This window comes from Dipodomys merriami, unplaced genomic scaffold (genome assembly GCF_024711535.1).
Source record: "Dipodomys merriami isolate MVZ:Mamm:240054 unplaced genomic scaffold, mDipMer1.0.p SCAF_19, whole genome shotgun sequence".
NCBI lineage: Eukaryota > Metazoa > Chordata > Mammalia > Rodentia > Heteromyidae > Dipodomys > Dipodomys merriami.
In genome coordinates, this window is record NW_027203270.1 from 3,237,950 (window position 1) to 3,253,322 (window position 15,373).

Here is a 15,373-nt window from a genome sequence, read left to right on the forward strand (position 1 = left end):
CTTAGCTTCAAAAAGCTGGAAGTGAAGCTGTGGCTGAAGTGGTAGAGCACCAGCCATGAGCAAAAAAGTTCAGGCCCTTAGTGCAAGCTCCAGTTCTAACACACACACAAAAAAGTGTTCAAACAGAGGATGATAAAGAGTTGTAGGGACTAAATGAAATGTCAACAAGGATCATTCAATTTAATACAGAAAAGGACTGAATGTTCTGCGTCCAAATTATCTCCGAAAGAAAGCCCAAATTGTGTTTCTTGGAATTTAATGCTCATTACACTAGTACAAATTGATTTTGAGTTTGGCAATACCAGCTATACTTATCTAGTTAAATCCTTTTATAGTTCTTTAACACTAGCATTTAATAATTACGTGGTTTGTTCATAGTTTATGTACTACCATTCACTATTTGTTCATTTGCTTAGTCATCATGTTTATTGAACTTGTATTATGTGCCAAGTAATGTTGTACCACTACATTACCTCCTTCTTAACACCTTCTGAGTAAAAGTCATTTAAAAACCCATGCTACTGATTCCTAAAATCCTAGGCAGTATTTAATTCTAAACTATAAGCCAGTCATTCAGCTGAAACCACAATTATATATTGGATATGTGCAGTGACAAACTGTACAATCTTCATTCAATGATGATCAAACATACAATGGTAGGTCCAAAAGATGATGTCACCTAGTGATGTGGTGACCCATCCCAGTCTATGCAGATATACTCCATGATGTTTGTACAACAAAACTGCCAAATGACAGAACATAGCCCTGTCATTAAGTAATGTGACTTATCATATGACCTGTCATTGGTAGACACAGGTTGTAATGTACAGAGACACAGACTCAGAAACAACCTGGTCTATTCTTTCAAATAATTTACAGACTCTCCGGGATGATAATTCACAAACCCAACTAATAGTTACTTTGAACAAGTATGACAATCAATTCTGTAATGTGTGGGTTTGGTATGCATAGGAAAGACATTTCTAACACACTTGTGGGCACTGGAAACGATGTCCCTGGGAAGGGAGTGGTTTTGAGCTGAGGGCTGAAGCCAGTGTTGTGAACTGGGAGTGTGGAAGCTGGCAGAGGCTCTGGAGCAGTGTGAACATTCTTTGCCAAGACCAAGGTGTGGGTGAATGTAACATGTTGAGAGTGGGAGGCCAAGGTGGGAAAACTGGATCATTTCATTGGGAATGTGTCATAACTCACCTTTTATATTTTGCTTTGAAATGGCTTCTGAAATATCTGACAGATCATGTTTAACGTAAGCCAGCAAATATTTCAAAGCCAAATCTGACATCCGGAGTAATCTTTCTACTTTTTTCCAGAAGAGTGGATAAGCAGGAACCGATGACATCATTTTAATACTATCCTCAAACACACCTTTTATTATTGGCACTAACAGCATACATTCATTCAGAAGGCAAATACTTTGTGTTGTTCCTGTGATACATGACAGACAAATCCCTGGTGTTGGCTTGATAGGCTAATGTGGAGCCCTTGACATTGACTGGGAGTCATCATTTTGCCTCTTGCTATGGTTGTAGTGTAGCCCCTTACACCCTGAACAACAGTATTTACTTTTTTACTTTTTTACATTTTTATTTTTCTACTTTCGGAGATTGAACCCAGGATCTCACATATGCTAAGCACATGCACTACCAGGCGCTTCACCCCAGACCCACAGATTGAACGTATAAGAGGGAGAAAAAGGAGAAAGGCTTCTTTCTGCCTTGGTTGTCTTATCCTCAGAAGTGATTGAACCATACTCCTGGATGCTTCCTGCTGATGCATCTGTCAATGGTGAATCCTTGGGTCTCAGACTCTTAGGTTCATCTGTGCCAGTAGTATCTTTGCTCATGGTTTTAGGCTAACCATGGTCTAGAATTTAGGGTCTGATATTTTTTCATATTGTTTCCAGTGGACTCAGAAGTTGAATGGTGAAATCTGCTCATAACACCCATAGATCTGTATTTCAGGCCTATGAAGGGGGTTGGAGGGCCCCCTTTAGAATAAGTTTTCACCTGGGATTAACAACCATTTGCTCTTATGTTGATACAGAAGCCTCCCTTTGTGAAGGTCATGTTTCATGGATGACATAGTATTCATAGAAGGATATTTGAGGGATGATAAAATGTTTGAGTGTAGTAGTAAATGGAATGCCAGCTTTGGGGCTTCCCTCATGACAGAGGGACATATATGCTCCTTCAGTCTGGTGACAAGGTATACATTCATACTATGCACTCTTGGATATTATATAAGCTCTGTAGCCTAATTGCCTCATTGCTCCTGTGAATTCCTGGTTTGGCTGACTCTAAGCCCAGCTGCTGCCTTGAATAAAAGGACCTTCTGCCATGATCTAGCATAAAATTGCTTCACAGTCTTCTTTTTTTTTTCTCCTTGCCAGTCTTGGTGTGGCCCAAAGGCTCACAACTCAAATGATTCCCATCTTGCTATTCATGAAAAGTTAGCAGTTGCCATCCTTCCCTGCCACTAAACACCTTGCTGCAGAGGTAGCATTAAGTTTCTGTCCCAGTGGCCTACGGAGTAGAGTATTTGGGGCACAATGGGTAGTGCCTTCCCAAAGGGAGACTTAACAAATGTGAATTATACTGGATCAGTGTGCTCTTAATTTAGGTATCTTTTTTACATAGAGAGATAAACAAGTTGTTGGAGAATTTTGTGTGAACATAAATTTGAAAATCTCTTTTCATGCTAGAATATTGCAAGTGTAAGAGAAGATTGTCCAAGGAAAGTCAAGTAGTCATATTGGTGGTCTTGCTGAGAATGGTCAGTCCCACAGGCAGGGGACTGCCTAGGTTCTCCTCAGAGGTTCCTATTCTGCTAGTCATGTGGTACTATGAAGAGAGTATGACCCACACTGAAGACTTAAGCTAGTCACAGATAAGGAGGATCAGCATGTCTTCTATCCAAGGATTCATGATTGTTAATGCCACTTCTATAGCCAGAGCAGTTACAAAAGTACCACATGCCAGGTCATGTGCTCAGCACTCAACGTTTTATCATGCTTCATCTCCATGACAACAGAGCCAAGGGTTATTATTTTCCCAATTTTGGGCTTAGAGTCTTGGGTCCTTTACCCAAATGACAGATCTGAATGCAAATCTGAATGCAAGCAGTCTGACTTCTCAGCCCACGATACAACTTTAGTTATGGATTACACAGCTTTACCAGAGAGAGAAACCCTGCATTCATACACACTTTCATACATCAACGTCCTCTTGTCATTTACTGCACGTGTGGGAAGTGACACACATGTTGGAAGTTTGTGGACACAAGAGCTTAGAAAAGCTGCATGGTAACCACTTGAAAGCAGAGATGACCTTTTGAACACAGAAGAGCCTTTTTTTTTTGCCTCAATGATGGGGAAAGACTTCACAGCCACACCAAATAATTATGACTTATGTTCTGGCTATTTGGGAAAAGACTCCTAAAGTGAAAGGCCCATGTCTGGCTGCTCTCTAACCAGCTGTTATTTTTCTTTTCTCCCACAGTCCCTAACAGTCATCTTTCTTCTGCCCTTACTGCTGTGGCCCTTGGTATATATTGTCTATGTCACCTTAGGGGCCAAAGGAACGTTGAGATTAGGTGGGGGCAGATATGGCCTGCAGGATGACAGCACCCCAGAAGTGGGACTGGCAATCCCACTTTTATTAGAAATGCATTTACCCAAATTCTTCTGAACAGGGCGACATCCTGTATCTTGTTTCATCTTAACTTCTACCACCACAACCTGGCATCCTCTTGATTTCAGCATCCAGCTGCTGGCCAGCACTTCGCAGCTCTTAGCCAGCACTGGGATGAAGTAAAACAGCCCCTGAGAAAGGCAGCAACCATCAGTTTAAGAAATGCACTTTTCATTTGGGCATGGAACGTCAAAACAGGCCTTTTGATGAATAAGAGCCATCACAGAGACAACACATACACATTGCTTCTTGCTTCATCTGAGACCCTAGGTCCCCCACTGACCAAGCAGGTACCAGTTCACTGCCCAAATATCCTTGGCCTGGAAAGTTCTGGAACCCATTGACAAATTCTTCCTCTCTAACTCTCTCCTTTTTCTGTGTTCCATAATAAGTCCCCTGTCTGCTTCCAGTTGTCATTACCTCACCCTTCATTCCAACAAACTTGTGTAATGTGTTATTTCTAAGCTTACATATTATTAACATTTAAAGATGGCAGTTTCCTAATGCCATGTAGGAAGGTTCCCTAATCTTACCCGCAGTGCGTTTCCAAAGTCCACTGAAGGATGGTTGGTTTCTGGAATATATTAGCACACTCTCCCCTGCAGGCTCCTCAAACCTGAGAGAAAGGGGGTGCAAACCATTGAGCCTAGGATCCATCCCAAGAAGAGATGTTGTATTTTTTCTTTATGGCACTTAACATCTTCTGGTACATTACATCATTTACTTATTTTTGTGTGTGTTTTGCCTGTCCTACCCCCATCATTGTGTTGGGTGTTCAATCAATGCCCATTAATTCAAAAGCTACCCTTAAGATGCAGGATGCATAGGATATTAATAGTTTTGCTTTCCTGAGCTTTTGTAAGAATCTTGTAACTCATTTGTTGCTTAAGCGTTTATTGACCAGCTCAATGTATAATGTATATCATGTGTGCAAAGTGTATATATAAAGTGTTTAGTACCAGTAATGGTGATGGACATGGCTTCTGTTAGAAGCATGATGGTAGCAGAAATCTTGTGCATGTGCCATGAACTTGCGTGAACCAGGCACCCCGTGGGCCCTCTACATGGCTGCCTTGGGGAAAGGGCTTCTTAACAGGAAAATTCCAAACAACCAGTTTGCCCCCTACCATGGTTTCATTTGCACAGGGTAAGCTCTTCTGTCCCAATATTTGTTCCAGGTACCTCTTACCCTACAACTTGAGTTCATTTTTATACTTCTGGGACCACATCTGCAGCATTAAGCTAATAATACTTACAGATAAGCTATGTGGGTACAAAAGAGAAGAGTTTGATAGCTGGGAATGCCTTGTAATAGTGATAACTATTTCTGTCAGGACCTAGACAAGTTCAGAACCAGTTCAGGGCCACATACACAAGTGCACTGGGCCTTTGGAACTGGTCTTTCAAACTGAACTGGGAATATGAACTCATTCTCATGTTACTCTCACATTTCCTCAAATAATGAGACAGTTATTCTATATGCTGATGATCTCTCTACTAAAAGAGCTTGATTACAAAGAAGGGAGATGACTTTGGTTCTTTTAGGTTTAAAACAGCAACAACATGATCCATGTTGGGTTACTTGCAAGGATCTATGGGATGATTGAGGCAATGAACTCTACAGAAAGGACAGGACTGAGATGGGACCTTTGGAGCTGCTTGTGGCCATCGTGGCTTGACTACAACCTTACTGTGACTGAATCCCAACTGTGCTCAGTTCAAAATCCAGAACTGACTGGCCTCCCTGGGCACCATTACTTCAGCTGTATATAGGCAGGGTCAGGTTAACAACCATGACTGCCAATCCACAACTATCGTGTGTTGTTCTGAGGTATAAAGCTCAGTGACTCTGTTCAGACCTACCACCTAGTAGCCTTTGGCATATTAGATGGTTTGCTTTTCACAAGTCAGACTCATAAGCATTTGATAGGTTGACAAAGCTGCTTAGAACTTTGGCAGCAGTGCCCTTGGGTCACCTGGCCAGGTGTTCCTAATTGGTGCCAGGTGAGGTAGCTCAGTCCAAGCAGGACAAATGGAGAGGTTTGCAGTGGTGAATCCGTAGTCTGCCTGGAGCCATCCTGAAATCTTTTGACACACAGTCGAGGGGGAATTGTCAAAACAAGATATCCATAGCAGAGTTCCTGACTGGCTTTTCCAAGACACTTGAATTCCTGCCAGACTCCAGACAGATTCACATTCCCAGGGGTAAGACAGAGCAGGGATGGGGGAGAGGGGGGTGTTTCTTAGCAAATATTGATGCACCAGAGAATTGGCATTAAATTGTTGACTTGACAACCCATGCTATGCTGCTTTTGATTGCTGATATGAAGGATCATCTATTTACAATTGGATTCTGCTGTTGAATTGTGGTGATTGCTGAGCCCAACTTATTTTGGGGATGGGAAATGAATAACATGTTAAGAACCCAGATGGGGTCTAGGAACTACTCAGCACTTTCTGTGTAGGAAGCAACCATAAGGGCTGAATTTTTACTTACTGCTTGTAAGGAAGGTTATCTGCAGGGTTTTGCTTTTGTTTACAGGGTGAGTAGGCCTGGGACTGATTTTATGCCTTTCTCTTGGGACTGGCATACTCATAAAGAGTCAAATATGTGTCTTTGCCCTTTGGGCCTGACACACAGTAGGCATTCAGTAAATGTTTTTGAGTCAGGTTCTAATGTGGATACATATGACTGTGTGTGTGTGTGTGTGTGTGTGTATGCGTGCGCGCCTGTGCATGCATGCACACGTGCGTGCATAGTACCAGAACTGGACTTAATTTTCATTTGGCTTTTTTTGCCCAAAACTGATTTTCTGCAACTTGAGCCACACCTCCACTTCTGGCTTTTTGCCAGATAAGAGTCTCATGGCCTTTTCTGCCTGGGCTGGCTTTGAACCACCATCCTCAGATTCAACCTCTTGAGTAGCTAGGATTACATCACCATACCTTTGCTCTGATTCAGCATCAGAACAGTTTGACCAAATCTGACCTCTTATTATGACATGATTTTCTCTATCTGATGAGGTAAATGCCCACAGGAGTCTGTGTGGACCAATTGTGCACCTGATCATGGCCCAAGGACTGTGACTGCTATTCCACAGACACCAGTGCCCGGCTGGGTGCCTGTGCCTCAGATCCCAAGCCAGACTCTGGAGCCTGCCTTACACTAGGCGGCTGTCCAGCTCCTCTGCCCTGGCTCTTTCTTGCAGTCTTAATTCCTTTTAATTTCCTGTTTCTAGGCTAGTCCTTTTTTCCCTCATCCCAACCCCCACTCCTTTCAGGTCACTTCCCCTGATTCCTGCTTCTTGCCCAGAGTGCTTTTGCTCCCTCTGGCCCCCAGATGTCTCCCTCTGCAACACTCTTTCCCCATAACTATGGCCTTCTCCTGTTACCTATTGCCACAGAACTTGCTTTACCTCTTATCAGTATTGGGATGGGGCCAGGAAGATGGCTTCTCTCCAGGTGGGACTGGGCCATCAAGGAGAGGGCAAAGTGGCTGTACCCTCCCAAGTCCCCTTAGCACAAACCTACAACAGCTCCCCTAGTAACACTGGCCTGGCCATACCTAATAAGCAAAGACCACCATTCTTACCTCCAGAATGAAGATTGCAGCCACCAGTTAGTCAGCTCCGGCCATATGCCAGGCCCTGAGTTCTGTCAAAACCACATACAGTTCCCCACAGCCTTGGAAATGCATGCATTGTCCTGCATGGCCTAGAGGCAGCTGCGGGCAGAGGTATTGGGTAACTTGGCCACAGAGACTGGAGCGGGGCCAGACTGGGCTCTGTGGGCCTTCTTCCCACTGCTCTGTGCTCTCGGGCCATGATCTAATCTGAAATCACAGACTATTGATGACATTCAGTTGCTGTGACAGAACTGAGATAAAAGAAGATCTATTTAATTCCAGTGTTGCTATTCTCAGTTGGAACCCAAACACAGGCAGATCCTGTTTGGTGGCTGACTTTATTGTCTTTCAGTGTGACTTTGAGGAATCTTACAACATGTAACTTGTACATCTCAGTCTATGATTTGCCAACTTCATCCTGCAGGACTCTGAGACCTGCTCAGCTTGACACTATCTCCCTAAGCATATGCCCTTCTGCCAGCTCTTTTAATCACATGTGGGCTCTGATTCCCAGTTTTCTTAACTTTGGGTGAGGCACATTGCCATCCTACAGCCTATTCCTCTCATGGTGAGAGCAATGGGATCAGGGATCTGTAAACTTTGCAAGCATGTACACTTAACACTCTGCAGTACTCATCTGCCACTTCTCTTTTCCCTACCCTGCTGCTAATCTTCTTAGTATTGTCATTACTGCCCTGGTCCCCTCCTACCCCAGCACAGCTGAACATGAGCTCACATTGGGTTCTCCTTTTAGTTCGCCTTAACCTTCTGCTCCAGCCTCTGACCCCCATCCTCAGCTGTGCCCCTGCTCTGACCTCTACTTCCTCAAAGGCTTTTACGTGTCGGCTCTTCACAGCTCCCCTCACCTGGTGTCCACTTGGCTGGGCTCCACTTGCCTTTCGCCTCCAGCCAGACTCACCCAGCACAGCTGCCCTTCCTGTAGCTAATAACCAAGGCGGATGCTGCCAGATATTCCGCTCTGAACTTCCAACCTTTCCTGGACGCCCGTCGTCACCACTGGGCCTGGCTGGAATTGGCCTCTGTTTCTACACCAAATGCCACCCAGGTGTTCCTCGGTGTTTGCTCCTGTTCCTTCTCATTTGGATTGAATGACACATTATTTTTGTGGTTGCTCTGAGAGACTAGTGTTCTTGCAGGATGTTCATGTGTGTCCACTGTGCACAAGGCACTGAGCCTGGGCAGTGGCTAGCCAGGAGTCATCGATACTGTCAGCATGGCTACCACTATCAAGAGCCAGTTACAGACTAGAAGTTGTCATTGCTTTGTATTCTTGAGTCCTCACAAGAAACGTATAAAGTTGGAGTTTCTTGATCTCATTTTATAAACTCAAGAGAGGCACCAGTATCTCATACCTGTAAATCCTAGTCTGTAATTCACACCTGTAATCTTAGGAATCTGAGCTCTGGGATCAAGGTTTGAAACCAGCCTGGACAGAAAAGTCTATAAGAGACTAATCTCCAAATAACCAGCAAAAATTCAGAAGTAGAGGTGTGGTTCAAGTGGACCTCAAACCTTGAGCAGAAAAAGTAAGAGTACAAGGCCCTGAGTTCAAGTTCCAGTTCTGACACAGGCACAGACATACACATGAAACTTTCTCAAATATCCCATAGCTAGGAAGTGGCAGATTTGAAGTTCCTTGTCCCTGAGTATAAACTCTCTGTCCCTCCACCACATCAGATAGCACAATCCCTGTTTTTAGAGATCCTGTGTTTTAAGGACAGAACCACTAATAACATAAGAATTTAAAGATGAAAGATGACTGTTCGCCAGTCATAGTCTTGTTGTGGGAGCTTCTTGGTGTCCAGAGGTGGCAAGAAGTATAGGACTGAGCACTCTTTATGGAGGGTGGGGAGTCTTAAGTTGAGCATGGAACCAGGGCCCTTGAGCTCTCTGAAAATAGGATAAATATGTTCACAGAGAAAGCAGGAGGAAAGTGGAGTAGATAGAGGGTCAGACCCTAGAGCTGCAGGGAAAGGCCGATCCAGAAAACAGAGGAATGCTTGCAAGGATGATTTGGATGCCAGGCCCAGAAAAATGTAAGAAATCCAGGGAAGACTTTTGTTTTTCAGTTTATGGTTTTGGGGTGGAAAGGAGGTTTGAACTCAAGGCTTCACAATTGCTATACAAGCACTCTACCTCTTGAACCCACTGTTAGCCCCTTTTAAAAACTCTAGCCATTTTTGACATAGGGTCCTGCATTTTGCCCAGGCCATCCTGGACCACAGTCCTCTTAGTTTATACTTTCCACTCTTTTATACTTTGCACTATAGCTGAGGTGACAGGCATCCACCACCATGCCCAGCTCTTTTGTCTGTTTAGATGAGATCTTGTGAAATCTTTCGCTCAGTCTGTCCCATCATAGAACCTTCCATTTCAACCTCCTATATATAGCTGGGGTAGCAGGCATGCATCATTAGTCTACCTAATGGTTGAGGTAATGCCTTATGAATCTTTTGCCTTGCTAACTTTGACCTACAATTCTGATCTCTGCCTCCCAAGTAGCTATGGTTAGAAGCATAAGCCACTAGCACCTGGTTAGTTTGTCTGGTATATTAATGAATACATTATAAGAGGGAAATTAACAGAATGGGAAATAAAGCAGATTCGAGAAGGGTGAGGCCAGAGGCAGGTAGGTGCCCTTTTTCCTGTGGTTGCTGTTTCGTTTTTTTTTTTTTTTTTCCAGCCTGGTGAGTGGCAGAAGGAAGTGGAGGCAGGCAACAGGTGTTTCATGCCACAGGCTGCTGACCAGAGCAGGCCAGACAACTCCAGATCAGGCAGCTCTGCTCTCCCCAGTTCAGTCCAGAAATCAGAACGCAAATACCTCACCTTCTCATGTCTACTCTTTTCTTAGCTTATTTACCCAGTTAGAGGATTAAAGGGGACATTTACATGAACTTTTGAAAACAAATATTCCAGTTTTGTCTCTACTCCTGCTCCTTTCCCACCTTGGCTCAGGAATCTGCTGCAAAATATCCCTGTTTGATCAGTGAGAACCAACTGGTTAATACTTAAGCAAATGTCACCTACAGAAGGCACTGAAGGGAATATCTACTAGTACTGAGCCATGTAAAAGAGTGCTGCTCCTAAAAGGCCATTGGCTTCCTGGGGGGTGTTTGTGGTTCTCACTCTTCCACAGTGACAGATGAAGTGGACAAAGCAGTGCTGCCTCTTAGTTCAAACAGCCAGCAACAACCATAGTCCTAAAGGCTTTCCTTGGAACCCAATCATATAAAAAGACTTGCAGCCAGTGGCTCACACCTGTAATCCTAGCTACTCATAAGGCTGAGATCTGAGGGTCATGGTTTGAAGTGAGCCTGGTCAGGAAAGTCTGTGAGACTTATCTCCAATTAACCACAAAAAAAAAGGAAAAAAAAAAAACAGAAGTAGGGCTGTGGCTCAAGTGGTAGAGTGCTAGCCTTGAGTAAAAATGCTCAGGGAGAGAACCCAAGTCCAGAGTTTAAGCTACTAGTAGAAGTGGCCAGGAGATCTGCCCTTATACTCCAAGAAAAGCTGCTTCACATTTCCTGTTTCCTCCCTTAGCCATGCCAGTAAGTACCAGGAGCTGTGCTATGCTGCACTGTGACCAAGGTACTGGCCACACAGGCCTGTCACTTGCCGGTTTCCAGTGCTTCACTGGGAGAAAAAAACAAAGTATGGCCCATTAATCCCCATGAACAATCCAGAAAACACACTCCTGTTCCTGAGAAGCCTGGTCAGTGTCCCTTCCCAGTTTGAAAAATAGTTTGTTTTCTTACGTCGCCTCTTAATTGCCATGAGCTGGACTTGTAAATATTGTACGTGGCTGAGTAATCCTCATCTGGTAAACTGACCAAGGGAAATGGACGTTGTTGGGTTTTGTTTTGTTTTGTTTTTCCACTTTGGTAACCCTGGCATCCTGCATCTGTCCCTGAAAGGGACTCTTGATCCTGAGAGGGAACATCTGCCCTGCCAGGTGCTGGCGGTGCCAGGGCAGGAGCTGAGTGAAGACCAGAGAAAACGCACCTCTGAAGTCCAGAGCCTCTCCAGGTGTGTTCCATGCTGGGGTTGGGCAGAGAACACTCATTGTTTAGGAGTTGGCAGCTTCCCAGAAGTTCAACTCTCTTTTTCGTTCCCAAATGTCAAACATTTCCTTGGCTGAAGGATGGACAAGGAGACCCCCTGAGGCCTGCTCGCTGGGCAGTTCTATCTCTCACCTCTGACGCAGCCCAGCTTGGCTTCTTCCCAGAACCATTGAGCAGGATGGGCTTTACTCAGCCTGGAAGCTGGAAGCCCTTTCCCAGGTCTGAAAGTTTGGAGCCCTGTCTGCCTCTGTCTCAAGGAAATATCAAGCCTCCATGATTGTATTACAGTGCTGATTGTATTACAGTATGCTGATCTTTCAGTGACATTTAGAGAAATAAGCAGGGGTGTACTTCCGAATTTAGCCCACTGGAGACGGAGGGAGTGAGGGCACAGGTGCAACCAGACAGGCCAGGGATTTGACCCTTGAAGAGCTAAGTGAAGGTCTGTCATGGTCAGCATAGCCTTCTGTCCATTTCCCACCATAAAAAGTGGAAGGGGAGGAGAGAGAAGCAGCCCCATCCCAGGTTTTCAGCCCCTGGAATTTGGGACCTTTCTGCCTTCTAAACCTCAGGCTCTTCTGGGCCACAGGACCCCCAGCCAGACTCAGTGGTACAGGCTGAAAGTCAGACCCGCCTGCATTCCCATGCTGGCTTTCCAGAACCCTCCTTCCTCATGTAGAAAACAGAACTGAGCATGGCCAGCAGGCTTAGCCTTCTCTACTTTAGAAAGACCCTGCTTTACTCTTCCTGAAAGTCTGTCCAGAGAGACCCCATTCAGGTGCCTAAGCTGATAGCATCTCAAGAAAGTCACCCTTTGCAAAAGAGGAGAGCCCTACAGGGATGGAGCCATGGCTCCGTGAGCACTGGCCAGCGAATGAAAGTGTCAGTACTGAGTTCAAGTTCCAGACTCAGATAAAAAAAAAAAAAAGATATGAAAACACCACCTCTTTCACCCAAAGAACCCCTAAGGCTTCTGCTTGTTACTGTCCTTTGTGTCAGAAAATTACTTTCTCCTTGAACCTGTTGGAACTCTCCTTCCCAAGAACCTTATTTGTTCTGAAAGAGATTAAGATGGCAAAGTTTCATTTGTCATTATTTTTGTTTTTGAACAAACACAGTTTTATCACCTGTTACTATCAGCTTAGTTTGTACCCTGTCTGGCATGCCACTACAGAGACACAGCTTGTGTAAGTCACAAATCTGTGCTAGTCAAATCACATCACTATACTATTATTCTGATAGACCCATCCAGTCCTGGAGTTCTGTCTGCCTTCTCCTTGTGTCTCTGCAGTATTTGTCCTTCCCTGTTGGCTGCCCCATCTTTCTTATATCTATTGTCCCCTCCAGATATCCTATATTCTATACATTTCTTTTTTTATATGGTGGTACCAGGGACTGAACTCAATACTTCATGCTCTCCATCCACTCATGGCTAATGCCGTACCACTTGATCCACAACTCAAGCTCAAATAATATTTGTCATTTGTATCTGTGTGCGTATACATACCTGTGTACATACTATTGGTCCTAGAGCTTTAACTCATGGCCTGAGCACTACTATCCTTGAGTTTTTTTTGTTTTTTTTTTTTTTTTTTTTTTGCTTTAGGACAGCACTCCATCACTTGAGCCACAGTTCTACTTCTGGCTTTTTTTGGTGGTTAATTGGAGATATGAGTCTCACAGACTGTCCTGCCCCGGCTAGCTTCAAACCATAATACTCAGATCTCAGCCTCCTGAGTAGCTAAGATTACAGGTATGAGCCACCAGCACCCAGCTTAAGTCAATTTTATAATGCTGCATGTGTGTGTGTGTGTATGCATGTATGTATATGTGTCAGTACCAGGGCTTATAATCAGGGCCTCTTGTCTTGCTTGCACACAGATGGTGCTCTACCACTTGAGCCATGCCCCTCTTTCTCAAACTATAGCCCAGGCTGGTCATGTTCCTCTTGCCTCATCCTCTTGTTGATTACCAGCATGCACCTTTCTTCATTCTATTTTTGCAGGACCTCTTTTGTGTCTGCTCTGTGCTAGGCACTGGTATGTGGTAGGAAATGAGAAGACAGACCCTATGTAAGATTCTCGTGTGGCAGAAATGGGGCACCCACTCAGAGATGGTAACACAGGTTACTTGGGAGACAGGGATGAAATGAGCCCAGTTAGCAGGAGTTTACCAGGGCAATCTTCAAGGAAGCCACACTGATACTGAGGTTTGGGGAACTAACTAGGCCCAAACAAGAGACCTCCAGGAAGAAAGGTAGGCATGTGTAGAAGCGAGGGGGTGGGCAGGAGCACAGAGTGTTGGCTAGAGTGCAGAGGAAGCCATTGGAGCCCTGGATGCCGCCTCCCCCCCTTGTGAGACACTTGCTGTTGGCTTTTGTCTTTGTGATTAGTTCTTGATTTCTTTCATCACTTGTTCTGCTTTTCCCATCATCACCCTCATTGTAAACTGAGCATGGCTTCAAGCTGGGCCATCCCAGCTTTGTTCAAGGGCTTACATGGCACTCGGAGCAAGGCAGGCTAGAGTACTTACCACTGTGAGCCTGAGCCACAGCAGCCGGGTGTCTTCCAAGCTGTCTCTACTCATCTGTAGATTCCCCAAGCAGCCAGCTCCTCCCCTTCCCATAGGGTGAACCTAGGCCCTAGAATACCAGGAATAACACCTCCACGTACCACATAAACCTCTCCTCCTCTCAACCAAGCACCACACACATAGCAGAATGACCAAGAAGTAGTAGGACTCCTGTTTTGGAGAGATGGCTACCCTAAAGGTGTTTCTAGAGACAGAAATGGATGAAATGACTGCTACTCTGATTCTGGTAAGAAGTTGGCCTAAGACAGAGATGGTACTAAGATGCTGGTACACATCCTTTCTCATTGCAACAGTCTTAAGTGCTAGCTAAAATATTATAGCTATACCCCAAAATAGATCATAGAGAAGTTTACAAGAAGGAAGAAAATCCTTTGCTGGACAAAGTGGTGCACATCTGTAGAGAATTGCATGTTCAACCCAGGCCTTGAAAGATCCTGGCCTAAAGTTAAAAGCATAGACCTGGGAGTGTTGCTTAAGTGATAGAGAAAACTTGCTTAACAAGCAAGAGGCCCTGAGTTCAATCCCCACTGCCACCCCTGAACACCCCCTCCCCCCAAATAAAAGGAGCTCCTTAGATGAAGTAAGTGGAGATAGGAGCAAACTGGTGCCACAGCTGAGTCGTCGTCTGTCTCTGTGATGCACAGCAGGGCCCAGTTTTATCTACAAAATGTTTTAGGCTTTTCAGACCACACACAGCATGTCACAGCATCTTTCACTTTCTTGACAACTCTTTAAACACATAAAAGTTAGTCTTGGCTCATCGACTGTACAAAAAAAGAGACTACAGTTAGAACTGGTCCATGGACCACAGGCTGCAGGTCTATAATGTAGAGGCTTAGGCTATATCTTGTGAAGACAGAACCAGAGGAGGGGCAGAGACCCTGAAAGGGTCCTTGGGAAGAGGGATTTGGGAAAGATGGGATCCTCTGGATATGGAAATGTACAGGTAGCTGTACACCTGTAATCTTAGCATTCTAGGCAAGAGGATGGTAAGTTTGAAGCCAGCCTGAACTATGTAGCAAGACCCTGCTCTTCCACACTCGTCACTCTATAAAAAGAATCGTGTTTAAACAACTCTTTCACCTCAGGCAAATGACAAGGAGCTTACCATGTGTTTCAATTCCTTTTCAGTGTTTGAAATCATCAGTAAGCTATGCTCACGAGTTGGTTTTAAATTTTCCATTACCAAGGATCTATTGAGCACTTAAACTGTGAGTTCAGAAAGTCTGTGAACTTGGCTGGAAAGGCACCTTGCATTCTTATTTTCAATATTGTCTTATTGTGATGGAGCATTTTCTTCAAGTACAAGTAGTTAACAAACCACAGTATTTTCATTAGTAGGATTTGTGATCACTTTGTCACCAAGA

At 44.5% G+C, this 15,373-nt stretch overlaps 1 protein-coding gene across 3 annotated transcripts in view; it reads left to right on the forward strand.

Moving 5' to 3' along the window:
* Window positions 1-15,373, forward strand: part of Stx8 (syntaxin 8) — a 244,234-nt gene that overhangs the window by 226,497 nt on the left and 2,364 nt on the right. The gene's annotated exons all lie outside the window — the stretch shown is intronic.